The sequence below is a fragment of the Alexandromys fortis genome, unplaced genomic scaffold (genome assembly GCF_014885135.2).
Source record: "Alexandromys fortis isolate MF-2015 unplaced genomic scaffold, M_Fortis_MF-2015_v1.1 scaffold_151, whole genome shotgun sequence".
Lineage (NCBI taxonomy): Eukaryota > Metazoa > Chordata > Mammalia > Rodentia > Cricetidae > Alexandromys > Alexandromys fortis.
Window position 1 is genome coordinate 2478947 of NW_026068043.1, and position 15879 is coordinate 2494825.

The following is a 15879-nucleotide window of genomic DNA, read 5'->3' on the forward strand; positions in this document are numbered from 1 at the left end:
ATAGAATATGTGTATATTATATGTTATTACAGGAAAGGCTTATAAAAACCACCTGTTTTATCTAAAAAAAAAAGCTGTAGAGAGAAATCTGAAAAAGCACAAGCCATGAATGTTAAATACAATGTAAACTCCTTGTTCAGTAATTATAACAATATATAACACTGATAAGAGATGTTCATTAAGTGTGAGAAGTCAGTCATGGGATTTTCAACACCCCTGTATTATTTTTCCAAGTTTTCTATAAACCTAAAGTGTTCTAACATATAAAGATATTTTAATAAAATGTGTTGAAACTATTAAAAAAAATAAAATGGGTACACTTGATGTTTTTCTAAAAATTTTATATAAATGAAGTCTTTTGTATAAATGAAGTGTTTTTGTGTTTTACTTTTCTACTAATAGTGTATAATAGTTTCATTTCCTCTACATCATTGCTTATGCACCTGATAAAGGGAGAACTTGAGAAGTTTTTAGCCACTCTAGTAACTATGTGGTTCCGGATAGCGGTGGTGCATGCCTTTAATCCTAGCACTTGGGAGACAGAAGCAGGCAGATCTCTTGGTTCAAGGCTAATCTGGTTTACGTAGTTGAGTTCCAGGACAACAAGAACCACACAGAGAAAACCCTGTTTTGAAAAAAAGAAAAAAACAAACAGAAAAAACTATATAGTGAGATCTCATGGTGGCTTAAATTTTCCATATGACTAATGATGTCGAACATCTCATGCAACTGTTATCCATGCATCTTCTACAAAGCATATATTAAAGTATTTTCCTGCTTTTCAAAATTCTGGTATGTTCAGGAGGCTTTATTTTAAAGATTTATTTTTACTTTTTAATTTATGCATCTGTGTGTGCATATCTGTGTGAGTGTATGTCGTGTGTGTTTGAGTATCCACAGAGGCTGAGAGAGTGTTGTCTCCCCTGGAGCTGGAGTTACAGATGACTATGAGGTGTTTAGGTGCTAGGAACTGAACTTGGGTTTCCCTGGAAGAGGAGGATGTGTTCTTAAGTGCAGAGCTATCTCTCCAGTCCTAGTTCAAGTATTATCACAAATGTTTGATTTGTAGTTACCTTTTTCTAGCCTGTGGCTTGCATTTTCATGCTTAACGGTGTCCTTTGGAGAACTGGAGTTTAAAATTAGGGTTAAAAACCTAGTTCGTGCAGTAGTCACCTTCAGGCAGAGTGTTAGAAATTCTGGCAGTGAAGAAACAAATCGGAAGCCTTAGATTTTGATGAAGTCCAAATATCAGTGTGCTCTTTATGAATCATGTTTTTGGTACCAGAACTAAGAAATCTGTCTAAAAGTCACAAAGTTGTTTTTAAATAGAATGTTTAGATGGTTAGCTTTTACATTTCGATATGTGATTCATTCTAAGTTTCTCCTACATGGGGAAGCCTGGATTGAAAATACTTTCTTCCCCATATGGATAGCCAGTTGTTGGAACATAATTTGTTGAAGAGACTGTCTCTTTCTCATGGATCTTCTGCCTTTGCACTTTTGTCAGACGTGAGCCGTTTGTATATGCTCCGATTCTTTTAAAAGGTTGTCTGTTATGTTCAGTGTCCATCCCTTCTTCAGTGAAAAGTCAACAGGCATAGTAGAATTCGGAAGTAGAATGAGGAGAGGTTAAGGAGAGCTTGGGTGCATAGGTGGTGTCTTTTCAAGGAAACACAGGTTTTTATTTGGGGAGGTCACAGGTATTCACACAGGATGGCCTCACCATCACATGTAGAAATGGATAAATTCTGGAGCAAGTTTCTTCATGTTCATTAAATGGTAGGCCTGGGGCTGGAGATATGGCCCAGGGGTGAAAAGGGGCTTGATGCTCTTGCAGAGAATTCAAAATCAGTTTCCAGCCCTTGCTCAGACAGCTTACAGAACAACCTGCAGGTCCAGATCCAGGGAGTACAGTGCCCTTTTCTGGCCTTTTCAGGCACCACACTTGTGCGGCAATCCTACCCACACATATGCCTGTATTTTAAAAATATTAAACATAAATCCTTTAAGAAATGGCTGACAAGAATGCGTCTGGGCCCACTTCATTCAGGCAGCATTCTTCCATCATGTCCTCCCACCCCAGTCCTTTGCACAGTGAACTGTTTACTCTGAACACATTCTCTCTTTGCCTGTTTCTGTGTGTTGGGAGGCTACTGTTGTTTAAAAGCATAGTCATTGCATTGTAACAAATGCTTATCGGTTAGTTTCATAGAATTTTAGTGTTGGAAGAAACCTGGAATATTCTTTGTCAGCCTTTTTTCTCCCCATGGTCTTTTAGACCTGTCATCTTCTTGGTGCTGATTTGGAATGGCCTGCCTTTGCAACACTGATTTCGTATTTATTAGTTCCTGATTTATAATGAGGGAAGTCTCCTTGTGGGTTTCTAGAACCTATTGGTTCTTTTTCTACTCTCTAGAGTCATATTGAAAAAGATACAATTTCTTTTTTTCACAGTTGAAGCTCTGGAGTTTTAAAAGATAGCTATCATAGGTCTTCAACTGAGTCTCCTATGGAACTGTTTTGAATGTTGCGTACATTCTGCTTGTTATCCTGAGCATAAGAGACCAGGAAGGATAGACTAATGCAATAGTTCTCAACCTTCCTAATGCTGCAGTCCTTTATGTTGTTGTGACACCCCCCCCCCAATCATAAAGTCATTTTGTTGCGGCTTCATAACTGTAATTTTGCTACTGTTAAAAATTGTAATGTAAATATTTTTGGAGGAATAGGTTTGCCACAGGGGTTGTGACCCACAGAATTGAGAGCCAGAGGACTAATGATAGAGTAATAGGAGCTTTAACAGCCAGGGGAGTTCTCCCAGAGAGGACAGGAAGATCTTCACCTTGACTGTAGGAGAAGAAATTTCTCGCTGAAGAGATTGGCAGTACCTGTCTCAACCTCCTGGTTTGGTGTTAGGAAACCTGTCAGGACCTCTGAGATGGTGAAGTGGACTGCAGCGGGAATGCGCGGGAGCGTTTGCCCAGAGATGCATACGATGAGCTTTCAACCCTGGTGTTTGTTTTGTTTAAGGAGCTCCTCTGAGTTACATGTTGTGCTTAAAGCGTTCTTGTCATTGCTTGTCATATGCCTGGTTTCCTGATCTCCCCGTTGTGTTGGCTTGTTGGAGGTAAGGCATCATCATGACTGCTGTTAATCACAGGGGAAAGAGTATGGCTCAGGGCTTCATGACGGAAGGGAAACAGTGGTGTAGCACGGGATAATTAATGGCAAGTGGAGTGACAGTTTGATTCCCTGCTAGGGACCCTGGCATTGTTGAGAAGGGAAGAAATTCCCTTTCTTCTTTCAGAGACAGAACAGATGTAATTTTGGTTGGGTGGAATCCAATTAAAAGGAAATGACATGCAAATTGATGATCAGACAGTATGAGCACCGTAGTTCAAGAAGACTTCTTGAAGAAATGGCAAGTTTAGTGTAATTGGGCATGACAGTGTTTGCAAGAAAAATGGAAGAGAATAGTCTGGTATCTCTGCCAGGAGAGAGAAGAAACTCATTTGGAGGACTTTGAATTAGCAAAATTCTTCCTTAATTTTGGAGACAGGGTTTTATATAGCACACACTGCCCTTAAACTGAAGATCCTCCTGTCTCAGCTTTCTGTGTAGCAAGATTATAGCCGTATGCAGCCACCCCAGGCTACTAGACATACTGATGTATTTGAGCTGAGACCTATACTTCAAGAATTACAGCCTAAGAAATTGTAAAGGAACCCCTTGAGGGTTATATGTTTTCAAGCTGGTGGTGATTAAACATAAAATTCTCAAGACTATATAGGACAGGAATCAAAGGCTAACTCTTGGCAAAGTTTCTTTGTACAGGCACGCTTCATTTGATATAATGATGTGTTCTCAAAGATCTGTGTAAGAATTGACTCCCAAATTTAGGATGAAATAGAGACTTGGCCATCTGTAATGCTATTATGAATTATTTGTTGAAGTGAAAAATTCTTTCTTAACTGAAGTCATGCCCTGTTTATCTTTTGAGTAAATTCATAAGTCCATGTATTAGATATGCTTAAAGGTATTTTCCTTTGAAATAAAGTAATTGTATAGACACATAGTATTTTAGCTCTAGAATGTTAGGGTCAAAACAGTTTTTAAGAGGTCAGTATATTGCTTTTGAGGGAGAAATAGGTTGGTTTATTTGTTAAATAACTTTTGCTGTTAATATGGGGCAAGGAGCAGGCTGTCCAGTGTATTTGGAGAGTTAATAGCATCTCCAATGAACTTCAGACAAAATGAGTATGAAGTGTTTTGGGAAAAGAAGAAACAGGACCACAGCATTTACTAGCAAGGCTTCATTCTGAAGAAAGCCCAAGAAGGCGAAATGGAGTTCCCTCTGAGAAATTACAGACCCTTGAGGAGTTAAGAGAAAGCTTGAGTAGGTTCCAGTAGCCCCGAGAGGAGCCTAGAGTCCATAAGAACAGTTTCCAGATAACCGGTGATCTTGTCATTGTTCTGGTTGGCATAATGAAGGGAATTGAGAAAGACTAGAATCAGTTTTGATAGGGCCAGGCTAGAATAGTAGGAGTTCGTGTGTTCAATCTAAAGTGTAGGATTTTCACTTCTTGTAGTTTCTCCCTTGCCCTCTCCTGTTTGGTTCAGCTCAAGGCTCATCCATTTTATTCAGATTTGTGCTGCAAGCCTCCTTATGAGAGATGCCTTTAATGACTATCGTAAGGGTACTTTCCCGCATAACGATGAATTCTGTTCTGGTTCATGTAGCTTACTTAATAAATACTTCACCCTTGTTCACCACTAGGAGTATATTCCATGAGTGTTATGTTCAATTACTTAAATTAATGTTTTTTTAATTAATTGTGTGTGTGTGTGTGTCTGTCTGTCTGTCTGTCTGTCTGTCTGTCTGTCTCACAGGACAACTTGCCCACTTCTTTCCTCCCACCGCATGAGTACCAGAAATTAAACTCCGGTTGTCAGGCTTGGTGGGAAGTTTCTTTATCCATCAAAACACCTTCCCAACCCCACCCTCCCCTCCCCTCCCCTCCCCTCCTCCTCCTCTCCCCTCCTTTTTTGGGTGTGGGGGAGGGTCAAGATCTTATAAAGCTCCATTTGGCCTTAGACTCATTATGTACTGGAGGATGCCCCTTGAACTGCTGTCATGTCTAGAAGACAGTATCTAGCAGTAGGCATCCTTTGGCTCTTAGTCTTTCCATGCGCTCTTCTGTGATATTTCCTGAACCTTAGCTAGGGAGTTGTGTTATGGAAGGGCAGCCCGCCATCACTTATGATCTGCATTTTGACCAGTTACAGATCTCTGTGATACATGAATTCTTATTCCAGTTAAGTAGCCTCATATTCTTGGGTAGTTCATTTGCCTGTGCTTGTATTCCTTTCAAAGATGGAGTTTGTTGATGTTGGAGGTACAAAACTCAGTTGGTAGAGTGCATGTCTGGAATGTGTGAGTCCCTGGCGTCAGTCCCCAGCAAAACAAAAAAAGAAACGAACTTTGTCAGTGAAACATACATTGTTGATATTCAGAACAACCTATGATGTTTGGGAAACTATTTCTGATGTTTTCATTTGAGGTATTGGGTGATATAGTAGGAGTCCTTTGCTTTCTCAGAAGTTCAACAGTTGCTCCCTTTCCTCCTGGAATGTGTCAGTGTCAAAGGCACTAGATCTGCTTAGGAGGAATTCATGATTATTTCCAAGTTGTAGCCTGCAGTTTTTGGCAGAGACATTACAAGAATGGCTGTTTGCCTCTTGTTATCTACAAATCAGAAGACATTTAATTTCAGGAGGTGGTGAGCGCTCTGATAAAACCAGGCAGAAGCAAAAGCATCAGGAGACAGCATTCCCTACTCCCAAGAACTGACTGACATTGCATTACCACTGACACTGTCTTCATCACTCAACAAAGCTAGTCAGGAAACCCTACCCCTTAGCCTTGGTCATTTGAAGCAGAACTTTGTTCTTGTGTGACTATGGAATATTACATAGGCTGTAAGACTCTGAAACCTTTTCAGAATTATAGGAAACCTATATTGGAATCATTTCCTATATCTGGGAAAGGGGAAAGTTAGTTATATTGAAAACATGGGTTTGGTAGGACTTTACCCAGGAAAATAGCAGACTAGTGTAGTGACTAATGCTAGTTCTGAAATCTGACTGCCTACTTCCCTAATTGAGCATCCCACAGTTAGTCATGTGACCAGGCCCAGATTTCTTCATTTGTACAGTAGAGATGATAATGCTGCCTGCCCAGAGGTGTTTGTAAAGACTGAAGGCAAATATGTCTGGGTCGCTTAGACCAAGGACTGAACAGAGCTGAGAATAGAGGATGTTAGCTTTTGTAATCCTTGGCTATCTCATTGTTGCTGGAATTCATAGAGCCTTTCAAGGAGCCATGGTTAAACTCAGGCCTTTTCTGCCTATGGTGTTTAGCAAGCATAAGTTAGAAAATGACTTGGTGTCAGGGTGCTACAAATGAGTAAGTGTGTAAGTAGTGGATTGTTGAACTTTACACTCCAGGCTATTGGCACCAGAGAATGGGCAAGCTCATTACACTCTCATGGGAGCTTAGCGAAACTGATGAGTGAGCCTAGTCTTGCTTCTTGGACTATGACAGAAAGCAAGTCAAGTAGGCTGGGAGGCCTGGGAGTCGCCTGCCGACCAAACGCTCGGAACTCTGTGCTCGGAGGTGGTGAGGAAGATACAGGTGGAATCAATCTATGGAGGCCGCATGAAAGGGTTGAATCTAGCAGACAAGAACCTACTCAGCTCATTGCTTAGTGTAAGCAAGGGATTGTGTTAAGTCAACGCAAAAGGACGCATTCTGGATGGGGTCTACCACCTGGTGGTAGTCTTAGCCCTGTGGGTGAGCTGGGTTTCCTTCTTGAGAATGATTACATTGTTTCTTGGTTCATATATGTTTATTTTCAACCCTCAACTCCCTGTAGTTTTATAAGCTTTTAGTAACTGGAGGAAGTGTTGCAGAACTGCCTGATATAGATGGTATTAGCTACTTTTCTGTTGGCTATGATAAAAATCACGACCAAGAGTCCAGAGGGACACACAGTGGCAGCATTTTGGAACCACAGCAGCAGGATCTGGAAGCCGGCTGGTTACATTTTCATCCACATACAGGAAACAGTCAAACAGAACAGAAAGTGGATCAAGTCCATTCACCTCAAAGCCAGGGATACTTGCTCCAGTAAAACTCCACTTCCTAAAGGTTCCACTGCCTCCCCACACAGCAGCATCACCAACTTGGGGACATTGTTCGAATTGAGCCTGTAGGGGACATTACTCATTCAAACCACCACACAGACCTGTGCCACTGAGTTTTTGTTGTCATTTCGAAGAAGTTCTTGTTCAGCATCATGAAGCATTTCATCGCTGGGCTCGTGAAAGAATTGTCTCTTCGATCTCTCCTGTTAACTTTGCTCATTGTAAATGTAGTCGAGAGGCTGCTGTTGTCTCGTGATTTTTGGAATCAGCACTTCTGCAGAGAAATGAAAACAGTGCACTTTTAAAGGCACAGAAAGCAAAATTACTGTACCATCAGGATTCAAGGTTACAGAATTGGTTAGCTTTCTCGTTTGTTTTGCTGAGCTGAATGAAAAAGATTTGATTGAATGTTCCTGCTTGGAGATAAATATTAGTAGGCTCAGAATCCCTCCGTCAATCCTCTCCCCAGATTAACAAAGAATTTCAAATCATGGTCTCATATTCTGATGCTAAGTGTCCACTGAACATGGACGCGAACCATGAATGGGTAACTGGGTAAAGGACCCTTGGTTATCAGTCAAGGAGCAAGTGGGGTGGGCAGTGCTTGTCAGAGTAGGTCCATTCTGGAATCTCTGTTCTTGATTTATCGTCTCATTTTAATGATTTGTTACAATTCAGATAAATGTCCAGCCGCTGCTCAGATCTTTTAAAAATGGTACATACTAGAAATAATGATAGAAAAAGTCATCAAAATTAGAACTTACAAAGACAGTTTTAGGGTTGAAAATGTAGCTCACTTGGCAGTGTTTGCCTAGTGTTTGTGAAATCCTGTCATCCCAGCCCTTGGGTAGTAGAGGCAGGAAGATAAGACGTTCAGAGCGAATCATTTTTGGCTCCATAGTGGGGCTGAGACCAGCTCAGTCTGTGGAAGACCCCATCCTAAAATACCTAAACTCCCAAAGAGTAATAAATTTAAATGTTTGTAAACTTTTAATATTCAACAGAGAAGGATTTGTTAGGTTTGACATACTTTTAGAACATTTAAAATACACTTAACATGTCTTCTTTTGGGAGAACAGTAATCCTGTACTGTTCTCTATTGTTCTCAGTTGATTTGGTATTGGAGAAAAGACCTGGTGCTGTTGATTTCTTTCAGTTCAGACATACTTATCTGTATGCCTGGGTTTATTGAGGTAAGTGGTGATCCCAGCCTTCATAAAGCCCTCGAGAGTCAGGTAGGGAATTTAAAAAGGAAACAAAAATGATTGTGTGAATTGGTGACTAAGCATGCTGCGGACAGTCTACGGTTTCCAGTGGAATGACTACTATATGGTGTGTGTAAATAAACCCTCTCCTCCCCAACTCGCTTTCATGCATGGTGTTTCATCACAGCAATGGAAACCCCAACTAAGACAGCTTCTGAAGTGTTCTGGGACTATGTAGCCCAAGAACCATTATCCTGACTCTGCACCTGGAGTATTGAGATTATAGATTACTGTGCTCTATGTCTTATCAATTCTTATATATACCTTCTAAGAGTAATCATATTTTGATTGCTTAATACCATAGCTTAACTTCTTCTGTTCTTAAATTAAATGTAGGTGGCATCATCAGACTCTATATATCTGGTTGTTCCGATAACAACTTTTCTAAGGCGATTCACGTTGTACATTTGTCATTTGTTTATTGCTGAGTAATACTCCATTGTGTGGGTATTCCAGGTTTAACGCCTTTTCTGTTGAGAGATACTTGAGTTGTGTCAGATGTTTAATGACTGATTATGAAGCTGTAATGGTCAGTCACATATAAGTCTGGGAGCTTTTTTTATGGACATCTGTCTACATTAGCTTTCTTTATGGACAGCTGTCTACATTTCTTTATTGTAAATGCTTAAGACTGGAATTGCATCACAGGGCCTGTAAGCACATGTTTCACTTTATAAGATATTGTCATACAAGATTCCAAAGTGTTCTTAGTATTTATACCATCATTTCATTAACATCCTGGCTGTTTTATATCCTCAGATATACTAGGCACATGCTTTTAATTTGTACTTTCCTGATGATGATTAATGATGGTGAATATTGTCTTCCTTTTTTGAGGTGTTTTGGTCAGGTCTTGTGGCTACTTCTATTTTTTTTAATTAAGATATTTTTATTGCAATCTTTTCCCATTTTACGTAGCTATCCCCATTCCCACTCCCTCCTTTTTACTTCTTCTTCTTTTTTTTTTTTTTTTTTTTTATAAAGACAAGCTCTTAGGTTGTAGTTCAGGTTGACATGCCTCAGCTCTCCTGTGTCCTGGGATTATAGGTGTGTACCACCATGCCTTTCTATAAGAATTCTTTGAATGATTTCTCCTTTTCTCTTTCTTGCCTTTCTAAATTCCTGTTGATGGCTTTTGGTGAGCAGAAGTTTTTCAAGTTCTGATGAGTAAAGTTCATTGTTCTTTCTCTTACATGTTTCTTTTATGCCGGCTATGAGAAATCTTTATTTTCCCTAGTTTAACAGAAATGTTCTTCTGTTTTTTTTTCTTTTCTTTTTTTCCATGCAAGCTTAATTGATTGACTCCTTGCTGTGTGATCCGTCTCAGGTTTTTAGTGTGTGATGTAAGAGAGTAGAGGTTCGCTTTTACCCGGTATCTCTGGTACTGCTTTTTACCACCCTCCCATTGATTATCCTTGGCGCCTTGGTAGAAAATCAATTATCCATTTATTTCTGTTTAGTTCTATTTCAGCATACTTGGGTTTGCTTTCTTGATTGATTTGCCTATTTTTGCTTCAATATCATGCAATCACACATTTTTTTATTATCTAGATTTATACTCAGTTCTAATGTACATTAGTGTCCATATTCCTGCCTCTTTTCCAAGATTGTTTTGAGCATTTCTAGGTCCTTGTCCCCCCCCCCCCCATATACATTTTGGAAACCATTTGACCATTTTTAAAAATCATCTTGGGTAATTTGCAAAATTCCACAATGCTGAGACCACACTCCCTTCTAATTGAATTGGAATTGTCTGGAGGCTGATTCCAGTTTAACAGGATCTGGTTAACACGATCCACCTGGTTAAAACCCTATGCCTCGCTGGGTGCGGCGGCACAGACTGTAATCTTAGCTTCTTTGGCGGTGTGGTGTGGAAGGTTGCAAATTCAAGACCAGCCTAGGAAACATGACAATATCTATCTCAAGAAGCCAGAGGAGGATTGGGATGCACCCTGGTGACAGAGCCTAGAATTCCCTAGTGAGGGATTCTGGAGGGATTCTGGATTGGAAGCTGTCCCCATGAAATGTATGTGTTGACATTGAAGTGGGTCCCTAAGTGGAAGAGCTTGTCCATGCTTGTGACAGGAGCGTTGAATGAAGAGGAAGGGAATTTGTGAGGTTCAGAGTGGGAACACCCTCATGGGGAAGGTGGAAGTTTATTTTTTATGTGTTTTCTCTGCACGGCTGCCCCTTGATTGTTCAGTTTATCCTCCCCTTAAAACCGTCTACAGGGCTGCCGCAAACCAGTCACGGAATAAAATGAATATTCTCAGAAAAGCTAAAAGACAAAACAAACAAACAAAAGCGCACTTTAAAGACTAGCTTTGTTCTGAACTTAGGGAAGTGTTTGTGTAATCTACAGATGAGGAGTTAGTGAGCACACATCAATTGTGGGCACCTTGTCTTTTTGAGACAGGCAGGCAGACTTTCTTTTCCTTTTTTTTTTTTTTTTTTTTCCTGGTGGGGGATAGAGGCAAGGAACTGCCTATGTAGACCAAGCTGCCCTCAGACTCACAGGAATCCACTTGCCTCTACTTCCCAAGTGATGAGTTTGAATGCCTGTTCCACCACATCTGGCAAGGTGTCCTTTTTTTTTTTTTTAAAAAAAAATTTAATACTTAGATTTATGTTCATTAATCCATTTTTTGCCACAGGCAAACAGTTCAGTCAGAAGTGATACTTTTTTCTTTTTAAATAAAAAGGGGACACAAAGTTGTATTCAACTGAAGACATTCCTTGAGAGCACACAAAAACGTATGCAGGGTGGTAGGTGCTTGCTGTGGCTTTTAGCTTTTCAAATCACATTTTCATTTTGGAAGAGAACAGTTGGAACTAGTCAGCTGAACCCTTCTCTGAGATGCAAGTTCCCTAAACAGCTGTAGAGAATTAATTTCAGAGCTAGCTGAGATTTAATCTTCACTTTCTGCTCAGTGTCATGGAAAATGGCCAGTGTCTACCAGCTATGGAATGCTAAAAAAATTATATGAACATTGGATTTTTTGGAGTGTTTCCTGATAGAAGAACAGCATGGAAAATCCTTTAGTGAACTGGATTTTACAGTGTACCTGCAGAGCAAGTGTCTGTGGGTTTCTTTTTGTGTGTGACATGTAGGTTATACCAGCTTCTTGTTTCTGATAGGACTGAAGCACACTGTGTTTGATAGGACTGAAGCACACTGTGTTCGGTATTAACCATCATTGTTTTTTTTCCTGTGAGGGGTGAAATGTTTCAGGCAAGAAAGAACTTAAATATTAACAGTCTCTAGCATCTGTCTATCTGCCCCCCCCCCATCATATCAGTTTATTCACTCCCTCTCCACTCTGTCGTTTCTGAGGAAGTGTGTGGGTACAGTGTGAGAGAATTGCTGTCCTTTCGCTGTTTGTGATTCTGTTTAATAACATACACACATGCATAGCACAGACATATTTCTATCAATACAGTTTCTATAAAGAAAAACTTGTTTGAGTTTTCTTTGAGAAATTACGTTTTCCGTTTTCATACACTTATTTCTAGAATTGGTGTGTAATGTGACTGTTTCCCTTATGGTGGTACAGTCATGACGTCAGAACAAATCAGTGGCTTGTTTAAACATTTAAATAGACACGTTTCTAATCCCAGAACTCGGAATACTGAGACAGGAGGATGAGTTCCAAGCGACTTGGGCTACAAAGTGAAGTCCAAGTCCACCTCAGCTGCATAGTAAAACTTCAAATGACAAAAACAATGTCTCTCACAAATAAAACAAAAGCCCCAGAAATCCCCAAGACATTTCCTGTGTTGTTAAACAACTTCATAATTAGTAATAATGGTAAGATGTTGGTATGTTACATTGGGCCATATTTTGTCAGAAGTTTTTAATTGTGTTTTCTTAGTACCACAAAAAACTTACTTGTATATAAAATGCTCACCATCCTTACTTCTGACAGGACATCTTCAGTTGTGAAATAATAACAGGGCATTTATTAACTTACAGGACATTTGTTAATTTATGCTGGAGTTTTGTCAGTGTGGGCCTATTTTCAGCATAAAGCGGCCTTGAGAAACGGTCATGATTGACATTTCTTTGGTAGTACTTTTTAAAAGACTTAGAAATTTTATTTTCTATTTAATTGTGTGTTCATGTATGTGTGTATATGTGGGTATGTACAGGTGAGTGCAGTGCTTTTGGAGGCCAGATGAGAGTGTCAGCTCCCCTGGAGCTACCTTCTGGTGTCAGCTACCTGATCTGGGTGCTGGGAACTGAACTTGGATCCTCCACTAGAGCTGTCAAACTTCTTTTAACTGCTGATCATATCAGTTCTTGGGTGGTTCTTTTATAGCCATATCACATGAGTTTTTATTTTTTCTGCTTGTTTTTGTGTGCAAATCTGAACCTCAGTTGTATTGGCTTTCTAGCGGTTTGGTTTCCAGAATTCTTTTTTTAAAAAACTGATTGATGAGTTTTTGTTTTATTTTAATAACCTTTGTAACAATTGTCACTATAATTTCCCAAACTTTGGTTTTAACTTTAGATTTTTTTGTTGTTAGTTATGAAAGAGTTTATTAAACTGAGATTTTTATGCTTTCTTTGGTTAGCTAAGATGTACAGGCTTCTGTCATCTTGGAGACCTGACATCCTTCTGTTTTCCTATTTGGTATTTTCTCTGGTTTCTTAAAGAGAAATCACATCCGTCTGAATGCCTGTTAATACTCACACACATATATACACATACATATACATCCAAATATATCTACTTTATCACCTTTTGTGTGTAGAAAGTACTGTATAGCCTGTCTTTTGAGCAAAATAGCCCTCATCTGCATCACAGTAGGTCTGACTACTTGTAAGTGTCCCTCAAGATTTGGCATGTTAACTGTTGAAATGTCCTTAATGGAAGGGACTAAGGATCATTGCTGATCTCCAGCACATCTGGCCATTTATGAAATTCTGCCTTACTTGTATGTGACCCACATAGTGTTGAGAGATGCTTGACTATCTGGACTGTGGAAGGTTAACTGAACAGTGGACTGTGTCTGCGCAGTTGTGGGGAAGTGGCCATTCATGCTGGGGATCAGACTGGTAGTGAGGCAGCTTTGGGGCCACTCACACGCCTGTCAGTAACCCTCATCCATGCTCTCTGTAGATCCTATTATACCCAATGGTTCTTTAAATGAAACTTGAGTGGAATCGTATTTTGCTGTTAGTCCTTCTAAGCAATGGGTAATATTTGTTCACGTATCCTCCAGGAAGCTCAGGCTCCCACAAAAGAAAGTTGGGTTAAGTCATGAACCCATGCTATTCATAAGTCTTGCTTGGGAAAGGCGTGGAGACAGCAAGAATTCTTATCTCAGCTTCCTGTATTGGCTGCAACTATGTAAACACAGACCGTAAACTCATTTATAAAGCTGGAATGAGAATAACTAATGTACAGAGAATTTTTTTTAAATGTATTTAAGCCATTCCCTGTACCCCATTAAGACCCTCAGTCTGAGGTGTTTACATACCAAACAACTGTAAGCTTTGATTGTTATTGTGTTTACACTATTAATTGGGGAGGGGTGTTGTCTGTAGCTTCAGAGCACATGAGATTGTTGGGGTTTCCTGAATCTAAAATGACATTATAATCTGTAGACATTGGAGATCTGGGCTTGGAAAATGCCTGCATGTCTCAGATACCCCTCAAAGGCAGGTCTGAGCCCTTGGTAAAGCCCTCGGGAAATGTATCAATTGTGATGATGGGAACAGCAAACAGTGGCCTTGTCCACAGTGGCTTCACAACTCAGTATTCCACAGAAAGACTTGATTAAATCAGCGCTGTCACTTGCATGGCCTTGGTAGGGTAACTTAAGCTCCTTGAGCTTCATTTTCTTAGTTATAAATGGGGGCAGCATCGCTGAGTGGCTCAGTTCAATACGGAGATGTATGGGACATGGTCAGCATGCCACCTGACCCATGGCAAATGCCAGGCAAGTGGCAGCGGTTGTTATTTTTATTAACGGCGAACGTTTGTGTAGCATTTATGCTCTGCAGAGCCTTTTCGTTCGCCACTTCTCATCTGTGAATGAGAGGGCTTTGTGCAGATGGAGTTTTAAATGTTTCATGGGCTTTCTGTTCAGGGCCTTGAGATTTTCCGGCTTTTAGGTATCTGTAGAGCGCTTGTCACACACCTTCTTATCTAAATAGAATTCTCAATCCACTTCTCAGTCTGACTGAGCTGCCTCCCAGGCCTTTCAATTTTGTTTTCTTTTCAGTTTGATTTCATAGTGGTAACGGTCAAGAAGATCATTCTTAGTCTTGGTATTTTTTTTTTTTTAAATGGTGTTATCGGAAATAAAAGCCAGAGTTTTTAATAAAAACCACTTTGTTCATTTTGGTGCCTTTTTAAAAATTCACTAAAAGAACATTATTTTAGAATGGTTAAAAACTGCGATGCATCTGTTATTTTCTTCTAGCTGGCATAGTTTTTATTTCACAAGGTTTGTGCTTGCTTTAGGGGAGAGTACACTGTTTCTCTGAGGGCCAGGTGGCTTGTGGACGGAGAATGGCAAGTACCAGTTTTTCCAGTATGGTTTTCTGCCGCTGACTGTCTGCTGAGAACGTAGACCATGATGGTTTGTCAGCTTGACTTCTCTTGTTGGTGGCTTTTGTGTTGTATTTTCTTTCACCACCTTTCCTTGTGTTATCTGTCCGTGCCTTTAGGATGCAGGGAAGTGGCTCTGGTCCAGGCAGGGTGACTAGAGAACATGCCACCCTGGGTAGATAGGACAGACTTCTTTTCAGTGATGGCTGTTGATAGCCAGACCGTGGCATTTCAGTGGGTAGGAAATTCAATGAGACGTTGGAGAGGAGACTTCTTTTCATCTGTAATATAGTCAGTCTGCGACTAATTCCCTAGTGGCCTTTTATGTAGAGAAGAAATCTGTATGAGGCGCTTTGATTTTACGAAGCCTGGAACAGTGATGACAAGTTGTCAGGATTTTGGTGATAGGAGTGAATGTCCTCTTGAGAGCCTGGCAGCTGAGAAGTCTGAAGGTGCTGACTCACCTTTGAGAATGGAGCAGTCACAGTCACAGCTTTTAACCAGTACTGGGTTAGGTGTGTTAGCTTTGTAGACCTGGGATTCTAGCATTCGGGAGGTTGAGGCAGGAGAATGGGAGTTTGAATTAAGGAACCATGAATTGAAGGCCAGGCTGGTGCCATAATATCTTATAAAAATAAAGCAAAACAGAACAGCGAACTAAAAATGCACATGGGTAGCAGAAGAGAATATTTTGTTGAGATACTTTAAACATTTTGACACATCTTTGTGTGTGTGTGTGTGTGTGTGTGTGTGTGTGTGTGTGTGGCTGTGAGCCTACTGTATTGGTGACTTTGTTGCGGAGTGAAGGATGTGTCTCACAGGTCAGTTACTGCTAGCGCAGTGTGGGA

The 15879-nt window shown here is 40.2% G+C and overlaps 1 protein-coding gene across 9 annotated transcripts in view; it reads left to right on the top strand.

The window, feature by feature from the left end:
- The window catches only part of Auts2 (activator of transcription and developmental regulator AUTS2), a 1106765-nt gene that overhangs the window by 112923 nt on the left and 977963 nt on the right, over positions 1–15879 (top strand). The window lies entirely within an intron of this gene.